At 41.2% G+C, this 26,707-nt stretch overlaps 2 protein-coding genes across 11 annotated transcripts in view; both read left to right on the forward strand.

Annotated features, from left to right (window-relative positions):
* RBMS3 (RNA binding motif single stranded interacting protein 3) overlaps positions 1–26,707 on the forward strand; it is an 816,868-nt gene that overhangs the window by 27,082 nt on the left and 763,079 nt on the right. The gene's annotated exons all lie outside the window — the stretch shown is intronic.
* Positions 1–26,707, forward strand: part of LOC132658164 (craniofacial development protein 2-like) — a 79,965-nt gene that overhangs the window by 27,082 nt on the left and 26,176 nt on the right. Inside the window, exon 2 of the mRNA XM_060402070.1 lies at positions 1–26,707. This exon is cut by the window's right edge and continues 26,176 nt beyond it. The gene's annotated coding sequence lies outside the window, so the exon portion shown is untranslated.

A 26,707-nucleotide genomic window follows, 5' to 3' on the forward strand; every position in this document is an offset into this window, starting at 1 on the left:
GCTTCTCCATCCATGGGATCCTCCAGGCAAGAATACTGGAGTGGGTTGCCATTTCCTTCTCCAGGAGATCTTCCTGACCCAAGAATTGAACCTGGGTCTCCCGCATTGTAGACAGCCGCTTTACATGGGAACCTATATTCAATATCCTGCGATAAACCGTAATGGAAAAGGATGTGAAAAACGGATATATATGTATAACTGAATCATTTTGCTGTACACCCGAAACTACCACATCATTGTTAAGTCAACTGGACTTCAATAAAGTATGTTTTTTAGAAAGGAATTGGTTAGAGACTTCCCTGGCAGTCCAGTGGTTAAGAATCCACCTTACAGTGCAAGGGACGTGGGTTAGATCCCTGATCAGGGAACTAAGATTCCGCATACCGCGGAGCAACTAAGTCCATGTTCCTCAACTACTGAGCCTTCATGCCTCAACTAGAGAGCCCGGTGCTCTGCAACTGAAGATTCCACATGATGCAGTGAAGACCCTGGATGTCACAACTAAGGTATGACACAGCCAAATTAAAAAAAAAAAAAAGAATGATGGAAAGAGATGGAAGAAATAGAAATGGTGGTATGATCACTCACCTAGAGCCAGACATTTTGGAATGTGAAGTCAAGTGGGCCTTAGGAAGCATCACTGTGAACAAAGCTAGTGGAGGTGATGGAATTCCAGCTGAAAGTGAAGGTGAAAGTCGCTCAGTCGTGTCTGACTCTTTGTGACCCCATGGACTATACAGTCCATGGAATTCTCCAGGCTAGAATCCTGCAGTGGGTAGCCTTTCCCTTCTCCAGGGGATCTTCCAAAGCCAGGGATCGAACCCAGGTCTCCGGCATTGCACACTGATTCTTAACCAGCTGAGCCACAAGGGGAGTCCAGAATTCCAGCTGAGCTATTTTAAATCCTAAAAGATGATGCTGTGAAAGTGTTATACTCAATATGCCAGCAAATTTGGAAAACTCAGCAGTGGCCACAGGACTGGAAAAGGTCAGTTTTCATTCCAATCCCAAAGAAAGGCAATGCCAAACAATGCTCAAACTACCACACAATTGTACTCATCTCACATGCCAGCAAAGTAATGCTCAAATTTCTCCAAGCCAGGCTTCCACAGTACATGCACTGAGAACTTCCAGATGTTCAAGCTGGATTTAGAAAAGGCAGAGGAACCAGAGATCAAATTGCCAATACCCGTTGGATCATCAAAAAAGCAAGAGTTCCAGAAAAACACCTACTTCTGCTTTATTGACTGTGCCAAAGCCTTTGACTGTGTGGATCACAACAAACTGTAAAAAGTTCTTAAAATGATGGGAATAGCAGAGCATCATACCTGCCTCCTGAGGAATCTGTATGCAGGTCAAGAAACAACAGTTAGAACCAGGCATGGAACAACAGACTGGTTCCACATTGGGAAAGGAGTATGACAAGGCTACATATTGTCACCCTGCTGATTTAACTTATATTCAGGGTACCTCATGTGAAATGCTGGACTGATGAAGCACAAGCTGGAATTAAGATTGCCGGGAGAAGTATCAGTAAAGATATTAGAAGCTGTCAATAAACAGAAGTATGTAGTTAATGTGTTAGAAAATGTGTGAGGTGTGATTACCCTTCTGCATACAAGGGGCGTAGGCTCCGGAACGCCTCCTGGCCCGCCCCCTCCCGCCCCCCGAGGCATGCACGCCTGGAGTACAGGGACTTAGTCCTCCATCTCTACAGTTTCCACAGCCACAGGTTCAACCAACTGCAGAGTCAATATTTTCTCTTAAATTTCTTCCATCCAAGCTTGATTGAATATGGAGGGCCAACTGTATTTGAAGACAGAAAACAGTGCATTGCATTGAGTAATTTGAGGTCATTGTTGACCTTCAGGGAAATATTTGCAGCTGGAGGGCAGGTGAAGAAGGCTTTGGAAATTCAGTGGGAGGCAGGTTAGTATAGCCCAGCCTTTCTAGAAGGTTAAGTTTGAACATTGGGAGATAGCCAAACCCTGCACTGGGGTCATGTAGTGAATAGAAGGAGTTTTTGAAATCAAGAGGCTTGAGAGTATTTATGGTTTTAGTGAAAGGAGGAGGGAGGTATTAGAGGTGTAAGGAAGTGTGTGAGAGATGCCGTTCAGCACACATCCTGCGACTTCTCTGGTGGTCCAGGTGTTAAGTTTCCTGACTTCCACTTCTTGGGGTGCCGGTTCGATCCCTGGTCAGGGAACTAAGATCCTGCATGCTTCACAGCCAACAAAAAGAAGATTTCTTGAATTGAATAAAGATGAAAATACTACATATCAACTTTTAAAAATTATATGGGAAAAGTAACAAATTATACACACACACACCCTGGCTCCAGGGGAAGATGTGGCACAGATCCAGGGCACCAGTGGGACAGTTGGCCTTGGAAACCTAGTCTATAATCACTTCTTCCTCCAAGAAAGGAGAGCAGAGAGGGTAGATGAGGACAGAGATGAATCTTGCGTTTGGACGAAGTAGAAATAGATCGTCTGAAAACTTTAATCTCAGAAAAAGTAGGTCATCTTCTGTGAGCGAGCCAGGAGGGCCTGGGAGAGGTCATATCTGCCGAGGCAAAGGCAGCGTTTTCTTCCTAGCAGAACCTCTTGCTTTACAGTTCCAATAATTGAGGAATTTCCAAACAGAGGGAACCGTTACTAAGTGCAGAGGAAGCGCGTGTGGCGGAATTGAATCCTTTCCATGAAATTCTTAAAAAACAGTTGATTCCAAGAATTTAACCTTCTGTATTTTTTGAAGAAGCCTTTATTTTCAGTGAGATTCTCAAAACCATGATTACGAATGAGAGACTTAGAAACTGTATTTGTGTGCGAATAGTTTAATATTAAGATTTATTTTCTGTCTGTTTGTGTTATGGGAAGATTTTTCTCTTCCTGGGGAAATGAAACAAAGGAAAGTCACAGGAACCGTCTCCCCCAGCCACACCTTCTCGCATTGTTTTCAAGCTAAACCTGTAGGGAAAATCCCTCAAGACAGACTGCTTGGGGTGAACTGATGCGTCGAAAATTTACTGTCGTGTGGCATTTTCAGAAGCAGCATCTGGCATATTTGCTCATGCTTATGGCTCTGACAGTCATATGTTATTCTATTTGTTTTATATAAATTAACCAGTGTTTTATCCCACTGAGTTCTGTTACTAGATAAGAGTGAAGCAAAGCAAAACAAAGTATTAAGACTGCCTTTGTACAGTGCAACGCTCAGTGAGTCCGAGTCTACGTCTGATGTTCTGTCTCGACGCTGCCCCTGTGTTCAAACTCCTGAGTGCTGCCGTTCCTGTGGCCCAAGACACAGACGTTTCTTTTTAAATCTCATCCCTGATTCTGTAGGCTAAGGAGGCTGCCGAATGTAGTCCTGGTTGATTAACAGAGCTAATAAGCAAAGCCAGACAGTATCTGTTCTGTGCAAACAGACTAGAGGTGCCTTTGTTTGTTGGGTTCTCTCATTATCTCTTGAGAGCCTGGCCTGTTCTCTAACATGGCTCTTCTCTTAATTGAAACTGAGATCTCTGATCATTCTGGGTTGGAAGAATGTAATGACATTTTCTGTAGACTGGTTTATGCTCCATAGCCAGACTCAGGAAGGAAGGACCCAGGTAGGACTGAAAACTGGGCTGAGATCTGAGTGTGATGGGGACCCCGCTGATTGGCTGAGGAATGTGGAATTGATATTTTGAATGTATATCTCCTATCACGATATATAAGCCATCGAAGGAAATCGATATTGAACCAGATTTGTGAAGCCAGGGAATAGGTATGGTGTGTGGTGCTGGCTTCTCTGTTATTTTAGGCATTTGGGAAAGTTTGAGATTTATAGTTTTAGGCAACTGGAAACCCCAATAGAGTAAGAAGCCTGGGAAGACGCAATGAAATGTCCATTTAGGAGGATTAGTTTGATGACCGCTGGTATATTTGGCTAGTAGATGGCAAAGAAGGAGACCTGAGAGGGCTTGCATTGGATCAGAGTTTCCCGAAGTATGTTCCCCTTGCGCTTATACCCTGAGGAGTACTTCAAAGAAGATAGGACTGTCTGATTAAGCTGTTTGGCCGCGGCTGCACCATTCTTCGGCCGAGTCTGCGGAGAAGTCAGTGTCCATCAGTGAATGACCGGCTCTGAGAAAGGCTGAAGGAAGGAAGCCTGTTGCAACTGGGTGAACCCACTCTTTCCTAAACTTTTTGTCCCCATCATCTTGTGCAGAATAAGACCCCCGGGGTTATAGTCTAACAGTGGGGTCACATTCTAAATTATAAGGCAATGATCAGAAATTTAAAATCCGAAGTCACCAGCTACTTTTTTCTTCTAGAATTCTGGTTGGGTTTTTTTTTTTTTTTTTTTTTGAGCATAAGATAAAGTAATTAACTTGTATTTAGGAAACCCATTTTTTGAACAGTGTATGCTCTATTTTTAGAAACCTGCTCTGCTCAAATTGGCAAGAGGTTCACTTGCACAGAGACGTCAGGGAACCAAGGATGACCAGGGGAAGAGAAATTCCTCTCCTAGGACCAGAGCTCATCCTCTGTGTTATGTTCACTATGGTCTGGCCATGCGCAGCAAGTAACCACAAACGTAGATCGCTAACCCATCCCATTCCTTCTGCTTCCCCTCTCTCTCTGCATTTGCATCTGTGTGCCTTTTCTGTCTCATGTCCTGTACATTTCCATATCCTGTTTATTTCTGTCTCTTTGTCTCCATCTCTCAAGCCCTTTCCCTCTGTGTCCGTGTTCTTCTTTTCCCCAGAATAGCACGTTGACAAGCGTGGAGCTGAGTGCCCGTGAGCTCTAACTGCCTGTGTTTCCTTTTCGCTACACTGCTCTTCCCTGAAAACTGTGGATCTTTCAGGTCATCCCCAGACCCTGCGCCTTTGATCTGCCGCCTCTCCTGGTCTCTGCTTTCCTGGACCCTTGCTCCCCCCACCCCCAGCCCGCCATCCTACAGCATCATTCTCCCGATTCAGGACAGAGGCACCAGAGGGACAAGAGACCGCCTTTGTTCTCACCCCTTTGCAAATAATCTCTGCATTTCTCAACACTGACCTGGAAGGCATTTTCTCACCATCTGTGGATCCTATAATTAATGACTTTCTTGAAGGAATGTCCACATTTCTTATCTTGCTTGTTACACATATCATTTTTAAAACTTCGGAGCGACGCGCTGGCATTTCATGTAAGGGTGGTCCCACAAATCAAGGGCAGGGTGACTGGTTTCATTTGTTTGCTGAAACATCTGGTCCTGTTTAGTGTATGACAAGCAAGAGGTAGGAAGCACATAAGGGCCCTCAGCCCTGATATCTTCTCTTTCTGCAATTGCATTATGAAATTTAACTGCCTCCTGAAGAGAAACAACGTTAATTCTACGACCATGACATTGACCAAGGCTCATTTCTGTGTCTGTGGGCCTGCAAGCTCTGTGTGGCCAGCTTTTCCAGGCTTCATTCTAGGTACCCTGCCTGGAGCAGGGAAGGCTGGGGCACAGGTCACGGGCATCTGTGGGGCAATGATCCAGTTGAAACGGTGTCACATTAAATGCCATGACGTTCATAAGGGAGATGTGAACCGTTGCCACCTCCCAAATTTGCTAGGCACAAAGCAGTACTTTTCCCTGCAGGGATCCTATAACTCTCTTATGGGAATATCTGTAGTTGCTGGTACGTAGACATCAGGAAGACGGTATTTTGTCATTAATAGAAAGGCACGATGCCCATTAGAAGGAGAGCTTCTGTCTTCAGAGCGAGCAGTGGGTAACAGCAAGTGATGGGTTTATGGATGGACAGTGTGCTTAATACCCATCCAATCTCTTTACTAGAGACTCTCTTTTAAATGCCAGCCCCCAGTCTTGGTCCTCCTCCTCCCGACCCCAGAATTTATTGGCTTACAGTTCTGGGCAAAAGGAAAATTCAGGATGAGTAGAGAACAGCCAGTAAGACCTAGGGGGGAGACCCTTGAACAAAGACTGGAAATCTCCTTTCTGTTTCTTCTGCTGTCATCTTGCTGCTTGGTCGTTGGCAAATTCTCTTCCTTTGTCTCCTTGGGGGTGGTGTGGCAGCAGCTATGCGAGGGTCATGATCATGGTAGATGCTTCCACAGTGATAATAACAAGCGTTGCCTATACCACTGACTCAGTAACAGGCCCTGCTCTAGGCATTTGACGTTGTGGTTGCTTAGTCGCTAAGTCATGTCAGCCCTTTCGTGACTCCATGGACTGCAGCCCACCAGGCTCCTCTGCCCATAGAATTTCCCAGCCCAGAATACTGGAGTGGGTTGCCATTCCCTTCTCCAGGGGATCTTCCCGACCCAGGGACTGAACCCACATCTCCTGCCTTACCACTTAACCATATTAACTCATTATTGTCCAGGGCATTTTTGCAGAGACTAATGCTAGTGGTTGGCAGTTTTTATTTTGGCCAGGCAAAAATTGATTCTGTTATTTCACGAACACTTTGTGGGTTATTACATTCAATAGTTACACCTGAAATGCCTGTAAAGTCTTCTCCAGAGCCATGACTTTCATTCTCACTTTCCATGTGTGTGTAGTCGCTCAGTAGCATCGACTCTTTGAGACCCCATGGACCGTAGCCCACCAGGCTCCTCTGTCCATGGGATTCTCCAGGCAAGAATACTGGAGTGGGTTGCCATTTCCTTCTCCAGGGGATCTTCCCAACCCAGGGATCGAGCCTGGGTCTTCCACATCACAGGCAGATGCTTTACCCTCTGAGCCACCAGGGAAGCCCCTCACTTTCCATACTAGAATCAATCACTAGGTTTTTTTGTCTTTTAGTTGGTCTAATATTCACATTATCTGAATCAGAACTAATTCTGAAGAGCTGTCTGAGACACTAGTATATATGTTGCTGAGACAGTCAGAGAAAGAATCTGGATAAAATTCACCAAAAGTTTCTTCTTTACTCAAAATTTTCCAATTCATCACTTTTGAAAGTTTTACAGTAATAAATTTGTGTTTATACATACGTTTGGAAGAAAAGCCTAACAGACTAAAATGTGAATAATAGCACCAATCATAAGTCATGTGATGAATCCTTGATCAATTTTAAGCTCTAACAACCTCACGCAGTGATATTAGTTGTTTCACTCTCTAAACACGTATTGATACATCTCCCGTCAGTAACATAACTTGGTCCTTGCAGCAAACTCATTGCTGTGACATGATACCCTACAAATTTGGACCTAGTGTGATAGAGGGTTGGCTTAAGGATCCTTGGAGCTGTCAGCCAGTGAGCTAACTGGTCCTCCCATGTCTCTCATAAGGATGCCTGCTCTTATGTTATTGGATTGCATATTTGGACCCTGTTTCAAAGGATATGACAGGGGTTTACTATCTTATTGGTATCCTTAGCTTACAGTTGAGGAGACTAAGGTACAGAGGGTTTAAGTAGCTTTTCAAGTTTACAGAGCTACAAGGCAGGAGGCCTGCTAAGTCGGTGCAGCTTCTGAGCCCATTTTTCCACCACTAGGGTACAGCCTGAGATTTCTAAAAGGTATCTAGGGATATAGTTGTTGCCTAAGGGTCAGAAGACCACGGCCCTGACCTTGGCCTCATTACAGATACCCTGTGTTTCAGCCTGTGTTCTGCTTTTCCCCAGGTGCATGAGGGTGGAGGGAACAAGATGCCCATAAGCCCTGAGCTGGCTCAGTGAGGGGCCTCCACTTTGAACTCAGGTTTCAAGTTATATCTCAGAATGAGTTTTATGAACTGGAGGGGTTATTTTAAACCTAACTCCAGGCATCAACCCAAAATGTTGTCTTATGTTCCCTGTTTCTGAATTAGAGTCTTTCTTTCCTGAAGTGCCACAAAAGACATAGGTTTTACTTGGTAAAGTGATTTCTCTAGCTGTCACAGAAGATCAGCAAGAAATGTACCGACATAGCCTTGAATCCTCTATCTGCACTTGACTTTGGGGAATCCTGGACTGGGAAAATTTCTAAATGCCTTTAGTTAGAAATACAGAGCTTGAATGTTTACAGTCTGAAACTTTTAGGCCTAGGAGCAAGGCCATTTCTGGTCTAGTAACATCCCTTGCTAAAATCTAACTTGAAGTTTGATTTGAAAAAGAAAACATACAAATTAGACTTTATTGGCACCATAATAAAGCAATGTGGCAATATTTAGTATAACCTTAAAATGTTCATAAGCCTTTGTCTAATTATCCTGTAAGTAGGGAGGAGGCATTTATATTCTATCTATGTATCCATCCATCCATCCATCCATCACCTACATATCTCTTATCTATCTACCTTGCTAAGGAATAGTATTCTAGTTAAACTTAGTTAAAAGTAGTCAAACAAGAATATATATAATAAAACTTATAAATGCTCCTGACTCCAATTCTACTACCCATAATTCAATCACTGTGTTTTTCCTAGTTTTATTGAGGTAGATATAAAGTTAAAGTTGTATGTATAGTGTGATATATAAAAATGTGATATATATATATAAAGGTATATATTAAACATATGTAAAATGAACTGATTACCACAATCAAGCTAATTAATTTATCTATCATTTCACACAGTTCTATTTCTGTGTGTGTATGGTAAGAACATTTAAGATCTTTCTTGGCAAATTCCAAGTATACAATACAGTATTATCTTTTATTCTGAACTGTGCAGTTCTTGGAAATGTTTGTGTAAATGGCTGTGTGAATTGAACTTTAATCCCTATGCACTCAAGACATGTTGATTGAATGACTGCAAAATACTAATACCATAATTAATTCATCTGTAGAAATGTTAGTGATTCTAACATGAACCATGAATATTGATGTATTTATTGACACACCAATATAAAATTTGTCTAAGACTCTAACTTGGTGAATGATTTTTATGCTTTTATTGCTCCTTTGCTCATGTGCCAGATTTAGTTTATTCTTTGAGATTTGCTCTTTTTTCATAATAATTTTTTTTTTAAAGGAACTTAGAAAAGATTTCATAAAACATTTGCTATAAGCCCTAAATCAAAATATAATAGGTTTAAGGACAGCCTACTCAGTTTTGAGCATGGTAACACCGATTCTTATTTAGAAAGGTGTGGGTTGGTTACTAATATATTTTTGGCTTATCTAAACTAAGTTGTAATACATCTGAACAATGATATATTCAGAAAGCAAATGCAACATGGTGAATGTTTACCTTTGTATTTCAAAGGGTAGAATGGGGTGTCTGTTAGGGGAACTGCACTAGCGCGTTGAGTTCTGTTCATTCTGTCTCTGGTTTTAGGCTTTGTCTGAATCGAAAAGCTTTAGATGATGTTTAGTGGAAAATCTCAACTGTTGTACCCTGGTGTAATAAGCTGTGTGTGTGTGCTAAGTCACTTCAGTCGTGTCTGACTCTTGGCGACCCCTTGGCCTGTAGCCCGCCAGGCTCCTCTGTTCATGGGATTCTCCAGGCATGAATACTGGAGTGGGTTGCCATGCCCTCCTCCAGGAGATCTTTTGGACCGAGGGCTGGAACTCATGTCTCTTGCATCTCTTGCATTGGCAGGCGGATTCTTTACCACTAGCGCCACCTGGGAATCCCAATAAGCTGAGGAATGTGGAATGAATTTGCAAACGTTCAGAAGCCACAGAGACAACACATATAAACTTAAGTTAATTGGATGGAAAAGACAAGAGTCAACAAATATGTATCATATAGACACACAGAGAAATAACCTGAAAATAAAGGAAGCTAGACATAAGTAATTAAGGTATTGAAGAAATTAGGAAATGTGAAAGGACTTTGTGTTTATGTACTAAAGACTGGAGAAGGAATACTTCTCCCTAATGACTAAAAGGTCATGAACACAGAGATGTCATATCCCTTAAACTACAGAGTTCATTTCCCAGAAACCGTGGAACTGTGTTTTATTCACCTTGAGTTTTCTTCCTACAAGCCCACACTTGTTCCCTCCACTCATGGGAAGAACAGCTAGTCTTATTACCCTCCAGTGGAAATGAGTTATGAGCCTTTTATCTGGAGTTTACAGGGTGACTTTAACTTCTTTATAGTTGAATTTCAGTGATGAATGAATGCAGTATCTTATTTCATCTTAGTTAATTTTTTTCAAGAATTCCTTTTCCTGTTCTGATTTGTAGGTACATACAAGATAATAATGGGAAGGATCTAATTACCCTGTTTGGGATCCTGTTAAACACTTTTCCTTTGTCCTGAGAATCTTCAGCATTAATTTCCTGTTTGTTCTTCTGTTCATGTCAATCCAACTAGAAAAACCAGGCATTTGAGACATTCATGAAAGTTTAGTGTCTTTATGAGATTGCAAGCAAAGCTTGTATTTTATACCATACTCATCCCTCTTGGCTTAATTTGGCTAACTTTTTTGTTAGGTTTGTAAAATAGATAGGAGTCTTGTGAATTAGGACTATAGGAACTGAGGTTACTTGGGCATCAATTGCAAGTTGAAATGAAGATGCAGAAAGATGCAGAAGGTCCTAGCATGGGTACCAGAAACAGCACCATTAGAGGAGGGAGATGTGCTGTGCAAGAAAGATGGATGACCCTGTGTGTCAGCTGGCTGGCCGACATCATATTTTTAAAAAGCCCTCAAAATACGAGATCCTCATTGTTTCAGCTCCTCAAATATAAGAACCCCTTCCCATGAAATATGTCATCCCTTGGCACGGATTCACAATTATTTCTGAATAATTACCTACAGATGATCATATAGAGTTTGTGACTCACCCTAAGTCGCAACAAACATAGGCAATCACAGACCAGCCTCTTCCTTTGGACATTTCACTACTTCATTCACGCATTCACCATTTGCCAAGTGCTGACTATAGGCCGGGTATGGTGCTGCCCGCCAGGGATGCAGAGTTGAATGAGGCGTGATCCCGAGCCTCCAGAGGCATACAGTGAGTGATAAATATGCAAGCTAATGACTGCACTGGAGTTTTCTCAGTGCTATAGTAGAAGTAGGAACAGGATACCAGAAGAGCATAAAGGCATCAAAATCGGGAATCAAGGAGAATATCCTGGAGAAACCTACATTAAGACTGAATGTTGAAGCACAGCTGGAATTTCTAGTTAAAGGAACCAGGAGACGGCCCTGAAACCTGTGCAAAGGGAAGAGACAGGAAAGTGTTCTAGGTGTTTGAGGAATGGCAAACACTTTCGCTGGGCTTGAGCTGTGGGAGCTGAAGGTCAGGATAGGTGTGGAAGCTGAGGGCAGTGCCCAAGGCCAGATCCCCAGAGGTTGGGATGCTCAGCTAGGGGATGCTCCCTTAACTGGGAACAGAGTGTGCAGGTTAAGGAAAGGGTCCACCCTGCCCCTTCTGGAGCATCATGGGGACCCCAGAGCCCCAAAGCTCTTCCCTCGCCTCATTCAGGACATTTCCTCGGGGTCTGGGGTCTGACTTTCAACGTGAAGGCAGAACTCTCTCTAAATAGAATTCACAGCCAACTGCTGAGAGAGAGCTCTTCCTTTCATTTCACTTCTATCTTCCTCTCAAGCTGAGCTCTGGGGGGCCACCCTGCCTGCCTGAATTTCCCTTGATTGGCACTCATTTGACTGTATATGAAAAGGGGCAGAGATGCCATCAGGGAGCTGTAGGAGGTGGTGACCCAGTCCCCATCAAACCCTGTCTTCTGAAACAAATACTCTGGAAGGCACATGGTCAGAAAATCAGTTTTGAGATTCTGAAGACTCGAGTTTTAAATCTGACACTGCCCGTAACAGATCTCTGAAATTGGCTTCAAGTCAGTGAAGCTCTCTGGACTTCAGTCCCTTCTGTGTGAAAGAAACTGACTTGCCTCATTAAGTCCATGGATTTTGTTTTCTCAGATGAGACATCTGATTGTCTGTCTACATCGTCTTTGTACAAGATGCTAAGTAACAAGGACATAATATCATGCCAAGACTGGGCTTCAGTTGATTGTGAGTAGGAAGGGATGAGGCGTTCCACAGAGTAATGTTGTTGTTTAGTTGCTAAGTCATGTCTGACTCTTTGGCGACTTCATGGACTATAGCCCACTGGACTCCTCCATCTGTGGGATCTCCCAGGCAAGAATACTGGAGTGGGTTGCCATTTCCCTCTCCAGGGGATCTTCCCAACCCAGAGATCAAACCCACATCTCCTTCAAGGGCAGGTGGGTTCTTTACATCTGAGCTACCAGGGAAGTCCACAGAATAATAGGACTTAGTAAAGTCAGAGTTCTCTGAAACGTTCAGAATCCCTGGTTTTAACTCTTAAATATGAAACTCCTTAAAAAATGTTCTCAAGTTATGTCATGAAAAATGTTCCCGCCGAAGGTGAAAGGAGCCGTTCATTGCCTAATAAACTGAATCGTCTTCCTTCTTAGAAATATTCTGTGGCATATAAATGGAGACATTCATACCATCTCAGAGAAAAATTTACAGACAAGCCATGCATCGTTTGAAGATGCCTAATCCCTGGGAATAATAATCAGAGAGATTTTGGCTCACTTATGAGGAACTGTTTTTAAAAGAAACCTTTGATACCAGGTGAATTTTTCTGTTTTATTCGCTACTTCTTATCCATCATGATTTTGCTGCTTGGACAATTTGGAGTTATCGGAAATGAACTGGAGAAAGGATGTTATTTTCAGTTATGAATTAAGACTTTGAATAAATAACTGAACAGATTATTTTTTTAAGTGTGAGGCTTTAAAGATATTCTGAAATGCCAGATAAAAATAGCCTTTCATAGAAAGGTGCGGTAAATATAATGTGATACAGTTAAAAGAATAGACTTTGAAGCAGAGAGGGCAGAATATAAACACAAAGGCTCTGGCGTTCTTTATTTCTAAGACCCTGGGAAAACCTTTGAGCTTTTCCCTCTGTCCTGAACTACCAGTAGGTGTCGAAGAACAGATTGAGTTAAGATATAAAATATTTAGCCAGTGCAAGTGCCAATGACCCTTATTCATGTCCTATTCATGTCATAGGACAGGAATCTGAAGAGAGAATTCCCTTGAGCTTTTCTCTCATTTACAACCTGAATAGCCAGCAAACAGTCACTTGCCTTAAAAATTTTATTGCACAAGATAAAAGTTTCCCAAACTTCTTAATACAATAGCCCATTTCTTTGAATGAATGATCCTAAGAATTTCCTTATGAATTAAAAATAATTATTTTGATATTATTGTCTGGGGCAAAATATAATGAAATAACAAGACAATTTTTTACTGTTTCCCCTTTAACTAATGATGTACCCTGTTCAGTTACCTCAAAGCTGAAAAATTTTTAAATGTATAGAAAATATGAAAATATAGTAATAATTTGACCAAAATAGATTTCATATTGTAATAGTTTTCATAAGACTAAATTATACAGTTTTCACAAGTTGTTACTAAATGACGAGTTAAGGGTCATATTTTAGGTTGTGAGCTTTTTTTAACTTGTAAATGCATATGTTGGAGAAGGAAATGGCAATCCACTCCAGTACTATTGCCTAGAAAATCCCGTGGACAGAGGAGCCTGGTAGGCCCCAGTCTATGGGGTCGCAAAGAGTCAGACACGACTGAGCGACTTCGCTTCACTTCACTTCACTTCAAATGCATATGTAACTTTTGATTCCTTACAAATGAAGATCTAAATTGGAAATATATCAACCTGCATTGTTTCTTCTTGCAGTTGACTCTGAACCAGTAGATCCGTCTTGGAACCAGTAGAGCCGTCTTGATATATTAATATTATGGAAGATGAAAGCAAATTGTATCTCAGTAGCAATACTGATTCCATATGCTTCCTGCCATGTAACTAAGCTCCTTCATGGATACAAATAATCAGTTACATGGCTAGAAATGAAATCAATTTGTACATCTATCAAGGTCAAAACCACACACACATGGGCTTGAAGTGTTCAGCTTATGGCTACAGCTTGAATCCTGTATCTTTGTCAACCGTTCTGTCCTACTCAGTAATGCTATATGATCTTGCATGGTTTAAGGTAAAAAGCGTGTTTAAAGCATTATTTTATTTACCGGTTTTTAATAATTAGAGATTACTGTGGATCGCAATAGTGCTTTTAATTATAAGATTATCCAGGAACACACGATAAACCATGGCGTTTACAGTGATTAACCAAGTTTCCAGTAATTTTGCCAGGTACCATCACTAGTGTTTTATAGCATTTTCTACAGGACATTCCATTTGTGAAGAGTTCTTCTTCCTTTTCTTCTTTTCTTTCCTTCCTTCCCTTCTTTCTTGCCTCCTTTCTTCTTCAAGTCAACCAATATTTACTATATCCTCACCAAGAGCCAGACATCATATAAGGCACCGGGGAAATGAGAAGTTAGAATTTCTAATCGAGGGAAAATGTTTCCTGTTTCTTTGCTTTTAATTTACCCAGGAGTTGTCTTTATTTACATATAAATATATGAATTCTAATTAAACCATAATCACGTTGGGTACTTTACAATGCAATAATATTTTGAAAGTTTAATTAATATAAGTTAAGCCTCCACATGCCATAGACATAATCTGAAAGTGCATTCTTTAAAACATAAAAATAAAAGACAACAACAGTAATGAAAGTTCGTTCTTTAACATTCAGATAGATCTAGTGAATTTAAGAGGTACATTTTATGAGTAGAAAATCTGAGTCTTTCAATTTCTTGATTACAATTCTTTTAAACCACCTTGTCCAAATCAAGGCAGTTCCTTTGTTAATAATTTTTCATATGTGGGCAAAAATGGCCATACTCTAGCCACTGGTCTTTGTATTTCAGGAAATATGTCACATAAGGAAATCCCACTCTACGCAAAGGATTTATAGATAGTTCCTTGGAGTTAATTTTCATGGACATTAGAAGGTACTTAAACCTCAAGCCAGGCAGAGGGTTTATAAATGATTGCCATAAGCTCTTTAGCGACTTACGTTAAATAGAGTAGCACCCCTCTGCCCCTGAATGAAGAGTGTGCAGAATTGTTGGGGCTACTTGGAACTCTGGAGCAGCCCATTGTTCAAAGATTATGTTTTTGATGTTTCTTGCTAAAAGTCATTCATTCTTCTAATAGGTGTTATTTAAGAGCATACAATGTGCCTAGAAGTGGACTTGGCATTGCTATGGAAACCATCAAATTCTAGTCTAGTTTTTCAGAACCACACAGGCATTGGTACTAGCAAGTCAAGAAGGACTGAGGCTCAGACTGGATGTCACTTATGAAATATCTGATTTTCAATGTGCAAATATTTTATACATGCGCGTGTGTGTGTGTGTGTTTGTATTCATAGTCACCTACTTGTGTGTGTGTGTGCTCAGTCATGTCCAACTCTTTGCAGCCCAATGGACTAACCGGCCAGGCTCCTCTGTCCATAGAATTTTCCAGGCAAAATAGTGGAGTAGGTTGCCATTTCCTACTCCAAGGGATCTTCCCAACCCAAGGCTCAAACCTGAGTCTCTTGTGTCTCTTGCATTGGCAAGCAGATTCTTTACCACTAACACCACCTAGGAATCCCATATTCACCTATATATGGGTCAAAATGATGATCAAATAGCAGACATACAATTGATATAGATATAGAAATTATTTTTATAAATAAACATTCGGTTTATTTTTTGACGTAAAGTTGATTCTTTGTAATACACAAGTGTGACACAATGGAATTTACAATAATTACAGAATTATCTGTAATTACCGCTGTGAAGAAGTCAAAACTGTACACTAGCTCATGTTACTCGGTTGATCTTTTGAATTTTTGGACAGAGCAGTGTTGATATTTCGACAAACTACGGGCTGGGGTAACTGAAAGTTGGAAAACCCTGAGATTTGAATCTTCTGTTTTTTTATGTTGTACTGATCTTTACATGACCTGAAATGCGTGTTTAACTCCAGTGCTGAAGTCAAATCAAGGACAGAAGGAAATGAAAGTTGGAGGCCACTCGTAACATGTTTGTTATTTATTGGATCCCTTCTTCCTTTCTCTGCTGAAATGTGAGATGAAATTTTGGCTTTGAGATGAAATTTTTTAAGTCACTTTTTAGTGTCTCTTAACATCATTCACACCCTTCCTTGTCATTTCCCCCATGGCTTTAAGCAGAGCAGCAATTTCAGGCATGAAATAAACTTTTTCAGGCATTATACTGTTGGAGGCACTTTGGAAAAATCTGAATGAAGCTGACAAGATAGCACAGTCGGTCAGAGGTTACCCTTGTTCCAACAGGGTTCTAAAATGGGGCTTGTTTTCCTAGGGATTTGCCCGGTCTGTGTGGAAATAATTTTGCTGTTTAAAAAAAAAAAAATCAGTATCTTTAACAATACCTAGAGTTTTTTTTTAAATTTTGTTTTTATTTTTAACTCTGGTCTTCATTAAGAAGCTCAGTGGCGTGAGGATGATGTAGATTTTACCATGTGCTGAACTTGAATGCACCCACTTCTATCAAGCATGTCATGAACGCTGCCTCCACCCTCTCATTGCCTCTGGGGGGCCTAGCTGGAAGCATTACTCACTGATGCTGAGCAAACAGCGTTTTGTTCTGGTCTGGATTCTTTCTTCTTCAGCCTCTCCTTTATCCTTTTCTCTGTACAGTGTTCTTGTGGGCTTCTTTTATTTCTTTTTTAGAAAATTGAAACTGAATAACTTTTCAAAGGCTGCATGGCTTATAAGTGAGTTACTAGTAGGAGATGAACATATTAGTGGTTTTGGAACCAATGAAACGGTGGAACTAGTGAGATTAGAACTTAAACTTCTGGTTCCATATGCCATACTTTATTATTATTTTTGTTATTTTTTATTTTATATTGGAGTATAATTCATTAAAAATATTATGTTAGTTTCAGGTGTACAGCAAAATGATTCGGCTATACGTGTGTCTAAAGAACGGATGCTTGTGAGCACCATTTTATTTAAAAAATATTTAATTAATTATTTTATTTTATTGTATTTATTTATTTTATTTATATTATATTATTTTATTTATTTTATATTTGGGTCTTTCGTTCCTGCGTGCAGGCTTTCTCCAGTTGCAGTGAGCTGGGCCCCTTTCTTGTTGTGGAGTGCGGGCTTCTCACTGCAGTGGCGTCTCATGTTGCCAAGCACAGGCTCTGTGGCGGGCAGGCTCAATAGCTGTGGTGCGTGGGTTAATTGCTCCATGGCATGTTGGATCTTCCTAGACCAGGGATCGAACTCCTGTCCCCTGCTTTGGCAGGTGGATTATTAACCATTGGACCGTCAGGCAAGTCCCTGTGAGCTTCTGTTGAGTTTTGACTCATATGTTTCACTTTGACCTTTAGAGCCAGGTTTTCACATGTAGTTGGCTCTTTTTTGAAACATTTGATTTGGTCTGGAAGGCTCGCTCTTATTGCTGGATAACCTGGAATGGCCATGTCCCGGGCTCTGTGGGCTGTGTTTTTAGCCTTGGAGCGTAGTTCCCCTGTGTTGCATAGCGGGTGGGTGGTTTGGACAGGAAGAGTGGCTTCCTTGCTCTGTTCTCCCAGCATTGTAGGACTCCCTAAAGTTTCCCATGAAGCCCCTCACCCGGCACTGCGGCTGAATCACTCTCCTAAGATCTTGCTAAAGGTAAACAGCTTTTCTCTCTTCCTTCTTGTATTTTCTCTTTTTTCTACTTTCTCATCCTTTCTTCTTTTTGTCTTTCCTCGTCTGCCTGCCTGACTTCTTTCCTTCCTCTCATTATGGCTTTTGTTTCCTTTTTTCTGTTATGCTCTTTCTTTTACTTTCATTTCTTATTAATTATGAAAATAAGATCCCAACTTATGGGAATTTACCCCACTGATCTACTTGCACACAGGTGAAAGGTTGCATACTAGTGATTAGGAACGACAGCATTATTTGTAATCAGAAAAGATGGCAAACAACTCGAAGGCCCATCACCAGAGGACATTGGAGTAAACAATAAATGTCTGGCTAATGAAACTTTATGCAACTCTAAGAAAGAATCAGAAAGTGCTCTGGAAATATCTGCAACACATTTTGTTACGTGAAAAAAAAAAAGTGCAGAACAATTCAGATTTTATATTTCCTTTTGTGAAAAAAAACGTGGTGGTGGGGAATCAGATTCTACTTTTGCTTTTTTATTGTAACTAGTAAACACAGAAAAAAAAAATCTCTGTAGCAAACACAGGAAGCTATCCATAAGCGTCAGGGGATGGGTCAGCTGGGGAGTAGTGAGGGGGGACTTCATTATTATACCTTTTTGTATTTACTAAAATTTTTTGAACATGTTAGTTAATAACTAATTCCAAAAATAAAATCTAATAATGTAAACTTCAAAACCAAGGTAAGATTCAGTTGACCGAATCTTACTAATGACCCACTAATGCTAAAAGAATAATAATAATAACGAATTACCATGTCTAGGACACATATCCAAACTCATGGGTGTGCTGCGGGCCTCCTGGTTGCTTATGGCTTGAATCATGTAAAACTGCAATTTCCATAGACCTTGTCCAAAGAAAAAAACTTTAAATGTTGGCAACTTCATATATTTGAATAGAATGTTAATCTTAGTTAAAGCATCCAAAAGCTGCTACCAGATTGCCTGTGTTCTGATGCCCCTAAAGTATGATTTCATTTCTCTTCTGTGCTCTTGACACCCTTGGAATCTTATTTCATCACTTTTGCTGGGCCACCTGGGTAGGACTGTGAGGAGGGACACTTCCTCTCCAGAATTATGTTCCATCCAAACTTTATGAACTTTGCACGTAGCTGTAGGTTAAGCCATCATGATCTACCACTGGGATTATAGCCTTCTTCTGAAAAATCACTCTGAATTCCAGGTTTTCCTTGTGGGGTCTAACGTTCTCACTGCCCCCACATTTGTCTTCCAACAAGCCAGTTTGGATCATGTTTTTCCGGAGTGAATTCATCCTGTATTAGTCAGGGATCTCTAAAGAAACAGAACCAATAGTATTTGGAGAAAAATTCGTAAGAGGGATTTATCCCTTATAGGAATTAGCTCAAGCAGTTTTGGAGGCCAAGAAGTCCTGGAGATGCAGGCAGGCCTGTAAGATGCTTCAGTCAGAATGTGAATACAGAAAATCAAGGGAGCCCATGATGTAATTCCCAGCCAGGGGCGAGACATGGAGGTCAAGTAAAGAGAGAGAGAGGGACTTTCCCTCTTTTCCACCTTGTGTTCAATTCTGGACCTAAAGGATGGGATGATGTGCACCTACATAGGTGAGGATAGCTCTGCTTAGTCTGCTGAATCAGATGTTAATCTCTTCCAGAAACACCTGCACAGACACATCCAGACATGACATTTTGCTGATTCTCTGGGTGTTCCTTCTTCCATGCAACTTGACCTATGAAATTAACCATCACACATCCCATCTCTCCTCACTGTTCACAGAATAAATACAGACACAACTCCTTAGCAAGTCGTGCAACTCAGCCCCATTCTCACCTCTGCCCAACTGATCTGTTTTCACAAACACTCTATATCTGTTCTTTGCCCAGATTGCACTCCCCTGAAGGTCATGACTTTAAGAATGATATTCTATTTACCAAAAAAAAACCTTCTCCAATGTCTGTGCCTTCCAGACATCCACGTGAAGTTTCCACACAAACAAGTCTTCTCTCTGTAGCTCTGACCCCAGACATCCAAAATTAATTTTATCCTATTTATATTTCCATGGTCCTGCATACCTACCCCTACTGTAAAGGGGCTTATTAGAGTATATTCCAGATATTTCTTTATGATGTCCTGCTACTGACCAGTGAGGTTTTGACATCAGAGACCTAGGTCCTAGTTTACCCTGCACCTGCTCTGCTCAGCCCAGCATCTGGTCTGTAGTTTTATGCTTAGTAAGTATTGGCGTGTTTAGCAATGCTTTAGTCTTTCTCCAGGACTCCCTTTCTGTAAGGAAGAAGTTGTTGTTGTTTTTAAATCTTTTTAAAAAAGATGGAGACTGACGTTCTGAATGATCTTCGGTGTGAGGAAAGTGCCTTTCCACTATGTCCTGAAGGTTCAAAGTCCAAACTCTCCCATTCTTTGCTATTTGCAATAAGGTCAAGATTTAGTCTTGACTGTCATCTACAAGCTCTGTTTGATCATCTCTTTTGCTTCATATTTGTGATGACTTTGATGATGATGAAAGCAGTGAAGTCATATGAATTGTGTTGAGGCTTCTTGGTAATTATGCCTTTTTGTCAGCTGATTATTCTTATAGTTTTGAAGGCCTGTGTTAATATTGTAAAAATGCAGCTATTTTGAGATCATAAACAGAACTGAGTGTTCTCCAGAAAATAAATCTAAAAATTCTGAGTGAAGAATAAATGACCGGTTTTCTTCCTCCTACTTCTCTCCCTCTTCCTTTTCCTTCCTTTTCTGTTACTTAATATTATTGTTATTATTGTTATTTTCTCTAATCTGAAAAAATAATAGCTTGTTAGCCTAGCCTGTCTAAGTGGGACTTTTACCTTTGTTAAAAAAAAAAAAAGAAGAAAATGTTAAGTAGCCCCTTTCCTAGCATGTGAATTCTTTGTTAGTATGTGGGTCCTATTGATTGCACAGGTATATTACTACATGATACTCAGGGTTGGAGAGTTTTACTGCCAGAGACTGTTTTGGTCATTGTATCTTTTTCTCACCCAAGGATTGGTTGCGTTCCCTGTTTTGTAGCTCATAATATTAATAAAAGCAAATATTTGTGTGTAACTCACTATTGCCTTTGCAGTTAATCAGAATGAGCACAAAAGAACTATCATTCATCACTTGAGAGTGTTTTTTAGAGGATGAGAGAAAGTAATATCAGTGCCTCGTATCGGCTGATCCTGCTCCGGACACCAGTTGTGTCGTTATTCACATCGGGCACACTGTTCACTGAACTCGGGGTAGGCAAGGTGCAAGGTAAGAGGCTGGAAGAAAACGCTAGGAGCCATAGGCACTGCAGACACGTTTATCCTCTCCTGGTTGGCACAGCGGCCGTAGCAGCAGACATAACATAACACAGCATAACTGCACACAACCTTTCCGGGCTTTTCCACGTGAAGCTTATGTAGGCTTATGGCACGAAGTAACCCACAACCATGCAGTACCTCGTGGCACGCATGCACAGTGCTGGAAACAATCGCAGCCGTTAAATAGTCATGCACGGTCGCTGCTTACAGAACACGGGGCGGGAGGGGTAAGAGCTGGGGTGAGAGAGCATGACTGGGGCCATCTTGTTAACTTCCCCACACCCCTGCATCTTGGTTTTTGGGTGCTTTCCTTCTTTTTTTAATCAATAAATGATTATTGATGAACAAAGAAAGAAGGAAGAAAGGCATCAATATGCAGTGTGCTCACTTGGAGGGATCTACTCAGATATGGTCTATTATAACAGCAGTATGTCTCACCCATGTCCCTTAGCCTGCATCTGCACTTCAGTGGTTTTCACAGTGCCTCTTCAGGTAAACCATGATCACATTCAAATCATTTCATTGTACTATGAAGTCTTTGGCTTATTGTCATAAGATTTTTAAATGAGCAGTTTTTTTTTTTTTAATCGAAACCAGGTGTATATGAAAGTGGGCATGCCTTTGTTGAAAAGTATGCAAGAACAGCAAGATCGTGATGGTTTGTTAGAAGTAGTTACAGGGATTATTGTGGATGTGAATAAGTGGAAATGAAAATATAAAGTTATAAGTTTGACAAAAACTGGATCTTTGGTATTATACTATTCTATTGGAAGTCTGTCACCCCCACCACTCAATTCTTCACCCTAGAATTAGGACTGATCTGTTGCTTTCCATAGATTCCATGCAGTAGTTCGAAGATTTAAGAACTCTGGAATCTGTCTTCCTTCGGCTCAACCTCTAGGGAAGTGTACTCGCAACTAGTGCTAGCAGCGTGCCCACTGACTGGAAAGTACCCTCCCCTTCCTTCACTTGTTAGCATCTCTATCTTTCTCATTTCAACCGAGTCTCCTGTGCATCTGCAAGCCTTCCCTGCCCCCTTTGGCTTGAGCAGCTTCTCCAGCGTGGAGCTCAGAGCACTGCTTCCTTCCTAGCACTTGTCACAACTGCAAGTTCACAGCCTCAAGTTTATACTCATTTACATGATTATTTGATTCCTCACTAGTCTAAAGCCTGTGAAGCTGAGGATAGTCTTCAACTGCTTGTCATATCATCAGTTCCTAGTCTAAGGCTTTGCACATAATAGGCACTGAATCAATATTTTTGAAAAATGAAAGACAGTTCAGATCTAAAAATACTCAGTTTGGGCTTATCATTTGAGGTTTCTTTATCATATGTATGCTGAGTGATGATTTTATCAATTTTCTGAATTTCAGATCATTTCTTTTCTCTGAAAAGTAACGATGTTGTTTTCAATGCCAATATATAGGTAATATAAGTATATTTTAAATTTTATTTTATTGAAGTATAGTTGATTTACAATATTGTGTTAATTTCTGTTGGACAACAAAGTGAGTCAAGTATTTACGTATGTGCATGCATGCATAGTTGCTCAGTCATGTCCAACTCTGCAAGACCATGGACTATAGCCCACAAGACTCCTCTATCCATGAGATTTTTCCAGCAAGAATACTGGAATGGGTTGCCATTTCCTATTCTAGGGTATCTTCCCAACCCAGGGATCGAACCCAGGTTTTATTTATATACATGGCAATGGCACCCCACTCCAGTACTCTTGCCTGGAAAATCCCATGGACGGAGGAGCCTGGTAGGCTGCAGTCCATGAGATTGCCAAGAGTCGGACATGACTAAGCTACTTCACTTTCACTTTTCACTTTCATGCATTGGAGAAGGAAATGGCAACCCACTCCAGTGTTCTTGCCTGGAGAATCCCAGGGACAGAGGAGCCTGGTAGGAGGCAGTCTGTGGGGTCGCACAGAGTCGGACACAACTGAAGTGACTTAGCAGCAGCAGCAGCATACATATTATACATATAGGCATATAACGTGGGCTTCCCAGGTGGTGCTGATGGTAACGAAGCCGCCTGCAATGCAGGAGATGTGAGTCATGGGTTTGATCCCTGGGGAGATAGGCATGGCAACCCACTCCAGTATTCTTGCCCTGAGAATCTCATGGACAGAGGAGCCTGACAAGGTACCGTCCATAGGGTTGCAAAGAACTGGACACAACTGAGGCAGCTTAGCACAACACACACATGTGCCTGCACACACACAACATATATATATTTCTTTTCCATTATGATTTATCACATGGCATTGAATATAGTTCTTATGCTATGCGTAGGACCTTGTTGTTGAGCCATTCTAAGTATTCTGGGGTTTTAACTCCAGAATATATTATATCTTTTCTCCCTACTACAAAATTAAAATTCTCCAGGTTTTTGAATATAACCCTTTCGGTTTCAGGGCATCATCACATCAACGTCTTCATGAACCAATTACCAGTATAAGCATATGGGCTTTAAAAATATATATGCAATTCTCCAGAGCTCACAGTGTAATTAAAATTTGGAAGGGCAGGTGGCTGAGAGGTTTCAGTAATTTATTGTGTGGTTCTAAGATCAGAATCAAAAATTTAAAAATCACTGTGGATTTTATGCTTAGCATGCATCCAATGCATATATACAATGGAAGCCGCAGAATTAGTTCCCAGCAAGAGGATTTAGAGAAAGATTTAGAATGAAATGGAAAGAAATAATTTATGGAGTTGAATCATAGCAGAGCATAGAAAAAGTGGGTAAAATGTAGAGAATCTTTTAGTTTTTGCTCTTCTTTTGGCTTGAGGCCACCACAGTGAGTTAAATAGGTAGATTTATCTTTGTCTAGATTCACTCGTTCAAAGAAAGTTGAGTGCTTCAGTGTGCTGAGCTCAGAGCCAGTGTCTTAGTGCGAGCTGGTCCTTCCCTCTCTAATGGAACTTTAAAGTTTTGTTCCTAAAGAGACCATGATCAGATCTAGAAATTTGAACCCCTTCTCACATTCCCAGAATGCTTTAAAAGTGTCTTCATTCCTCCGCCTTCCAGAACAGTCTGTCCTCTGTAACCCTTGTGATCTTTGTGAAATTCAGCTTGCCCTCTAGGACATGACTAGGCTCTGTCAGGACAGACTAGGTCTTCAGAGCTGTACGTCTACCTGAGAAACATCACACAGTGTTTGAACAAAGCATGGACTCAAAACTCAAAACTGTTACTTCAGGCTCCAAATACCTGAAGCTCAAATTCACCACGCTGCGGTATTTTGGTCTGTGTTTCTCCGATATAAAAACCTGCCTTCCTGGATTCTCCTGGTCCTGTTTCCAGAGTGGGCGTTTGCTTCCAGGTGCTGGCCCCTGTTTATCATTCCAGTGATGTGTGTCACTCAGCTGCTTCTGCCTCCCACCACCACTGTGCTAGACAAGCTTTGGGATAAGTCATACTTAATAAGTGCTATTTTAAACTCAATGACTTTATCTAATTTATGAAATCGTTTGGGCTGTAAGAGATCTCCAGTGAAACACACAGCTCATCTCCTTCCGTTGAAGAGCGGGATAGATTCTTATTGTCTATAAAACCCATTCTGGGTGAGTATCTATTCTCAGCCTTCTTTATCTCCAGTGATAACAGTTCCATTGCCTCTTTGGCCAACTTCCCTATTGCTGAACTAGCCTTGCTTATTAATCCTGTAATGATACCTTCTGGTCTGTAAATATTGAAGCCATGCTGAAGTTTCCCCTGCTAACCCTTTCCTCTCTGCCCATCCCATGAATGCTCCTAGAAGGGATGTAGTTTTGGGGCACACAGCACCGGATGCTGTGTTGTTCAGCCTTCTTCTGAGCCTGCTAGGATGGATGTTGTCAGTCCTTAGAAGATGAAGCTATGAAATCTGGCACCCAGAGTGGTGACTGAGTTGTTAATGCCGCTGGCATGAAATTGCTTCACAGATGTGAATTTCACTGCCAGTAGTGTTCCACCCTTCCTGTGTGTTCTAACTGTAGCATTAGATGAACACAAAGATTTCGGGGCTATCCTGGCACGTTTGTGGTCATGCTGGGACAAGGACACCGGCTGGACATGCCCTAGGAGAGTGTGGCCCAGGGATCACCCCAGGAAAAAATTGGACGTGGAAACTGGATAAGGTGCTTCCTCGCTTATCTTTTTATCTGCCTGTGCTGCCCAGGGCTGGCACTGAACCCACATCTCCTCGAATTCCTTTATGCCGTTTCTGAGCTCCCATCACCCAGACTCTGGAAGCTTCATTTGTGTGGGCTAGAATTTAAGACTTTGTTTAGCAGGCTGCCTTTGGGCTGCTGGAGGGCTGAGGTACCTGGGAATTCATTTTCCAGCTAGAGTGTGTGAAAGCCCCGCTTCCTTGCTTTTAGTTGGGACAAGCCCTAACATGCAACCTGAAGTCCTCGGGTCTCCAGTGGGATCAAAGTGACTACTTCTTGTAGCATTTCACTAGTGAAGTAGCCTTGCTTGGTTTCTCTCCCTTCCCCTGGCATGTTTCCCCCACTCCCTTGCCAGTTTATCCCAGGAGCATTTCTTCATAAATCATGCTGTCCCCCTTGTGGACTTTGCTCCTGGGCAACCAGACTCAAGACAACCATCTTGTACTGCGATGCTCTGAGAATGTGAAATTGGGCTCCTCCACCTAGTGTGGTAACTGGTCTGATGTCCATGCTTGCTTTTCTTGTGATAAACCCTCCTGATCCTGTCCCTGGAAATCACAGGTTTTGTTCTGAGATTGATAGAAGCTTGTCCACAATACATAGCTTTACACTGTTTTTTTAATTGCTTGCATGGTATTCAAACCCAAAATAGGTCCCCTTTCCTGGAGCTCTCCTCAGGTGACACGTTCCTTGTGCTCCTCCTGAAATCGGGTTGTCCATCTATTAGACCTCAGGCTGCCCCCGCCTCCAGCCATGGCAGTCTGTCCTCGCACTTGACTGTGAATTCCCTAGGGGGTCGCTGGTTGTGGGAACTCCTGACAGGCAACTCACAGGGTGTCTTCTACTCCAAAGCTGCCCATCAGTTGTTTGCTGTCTTGTCCTGATCAAAGAACTTAAGTCTGTCCATGTTGGTGGTAAAGTCCCCATGGATGAGTCACTGAATTGCCACTTGTGTTTCTGTCGACTTAGCTCCTAAAACACTGTCTGACTTACCTCTTTTAAGTCTAATAAATTTTACAACCCGATACATTTTTAAAGTATCTTTGATATTAATTTCTCATTTGAACGTTTTCTTCTCTGCAGTCACCCTCTGTGTTTTTCCAGGCTTCTAACTTTATTGAGGCTTTCAGTGGCTGTGTGAAAGTTCTCTCTTGGTAAATCTCTCATTACATTTGAAAATATGTGGGTTATTTTCAAATATCTTTTGAAATTGATTTCTAATATAATTCCACAGTGATAAGAGAACAGACTCTGTATGATTTCAATATCTCTAGACCATGAGATTTTTGCACCTTGCTTTCTGTCCCTGGTTGTGTTCCGGTGTCTCCCGGTTTATAGTCTGTGGGAACTTGAATAGAATTTGTATCCTGCTCTTGTGTGAAAATTTCATAAATCTTAATTATGTTGAATTGGTTCATAGTGCTTTTCAGGTCTACTATACCCTTCTATTTTTCTGTCTATTCATTCTATTAATTTTTGAGAGTTTGATATTAAAACTCTACTAAGAATGTTAATTTATCTGCTTGAAAAATAATTGTTATATATAGTGGAACTGTGGGTAATGTTGTTCTGTATTTTCCAAGTTTCTTGTAAATGTGTGTTATCATACTTTCATAATTAAAAAAATAAAAAATAAATAAGAAAAGAAACACAGATAGTTGAAACTCAAAAAAAATTATAACCCCAATAAATAAA

Source organism: Ovis aries, chromosome 19 (assembly GCF_016772045.2).
Source record: "Ovis aries strain OAR_USU_Benz2616 breed Rambouillet chromosome 19, ARS-UI_Ramb_v3.0, whole genome shotgun sequence".
In the NCBI taxonomy this organism is placed as follows: Eukaryota; Metazoa; Chordata; class Mammalia; order Artiodactyla; family Bovidae; genus Ovis; species Ovis aries.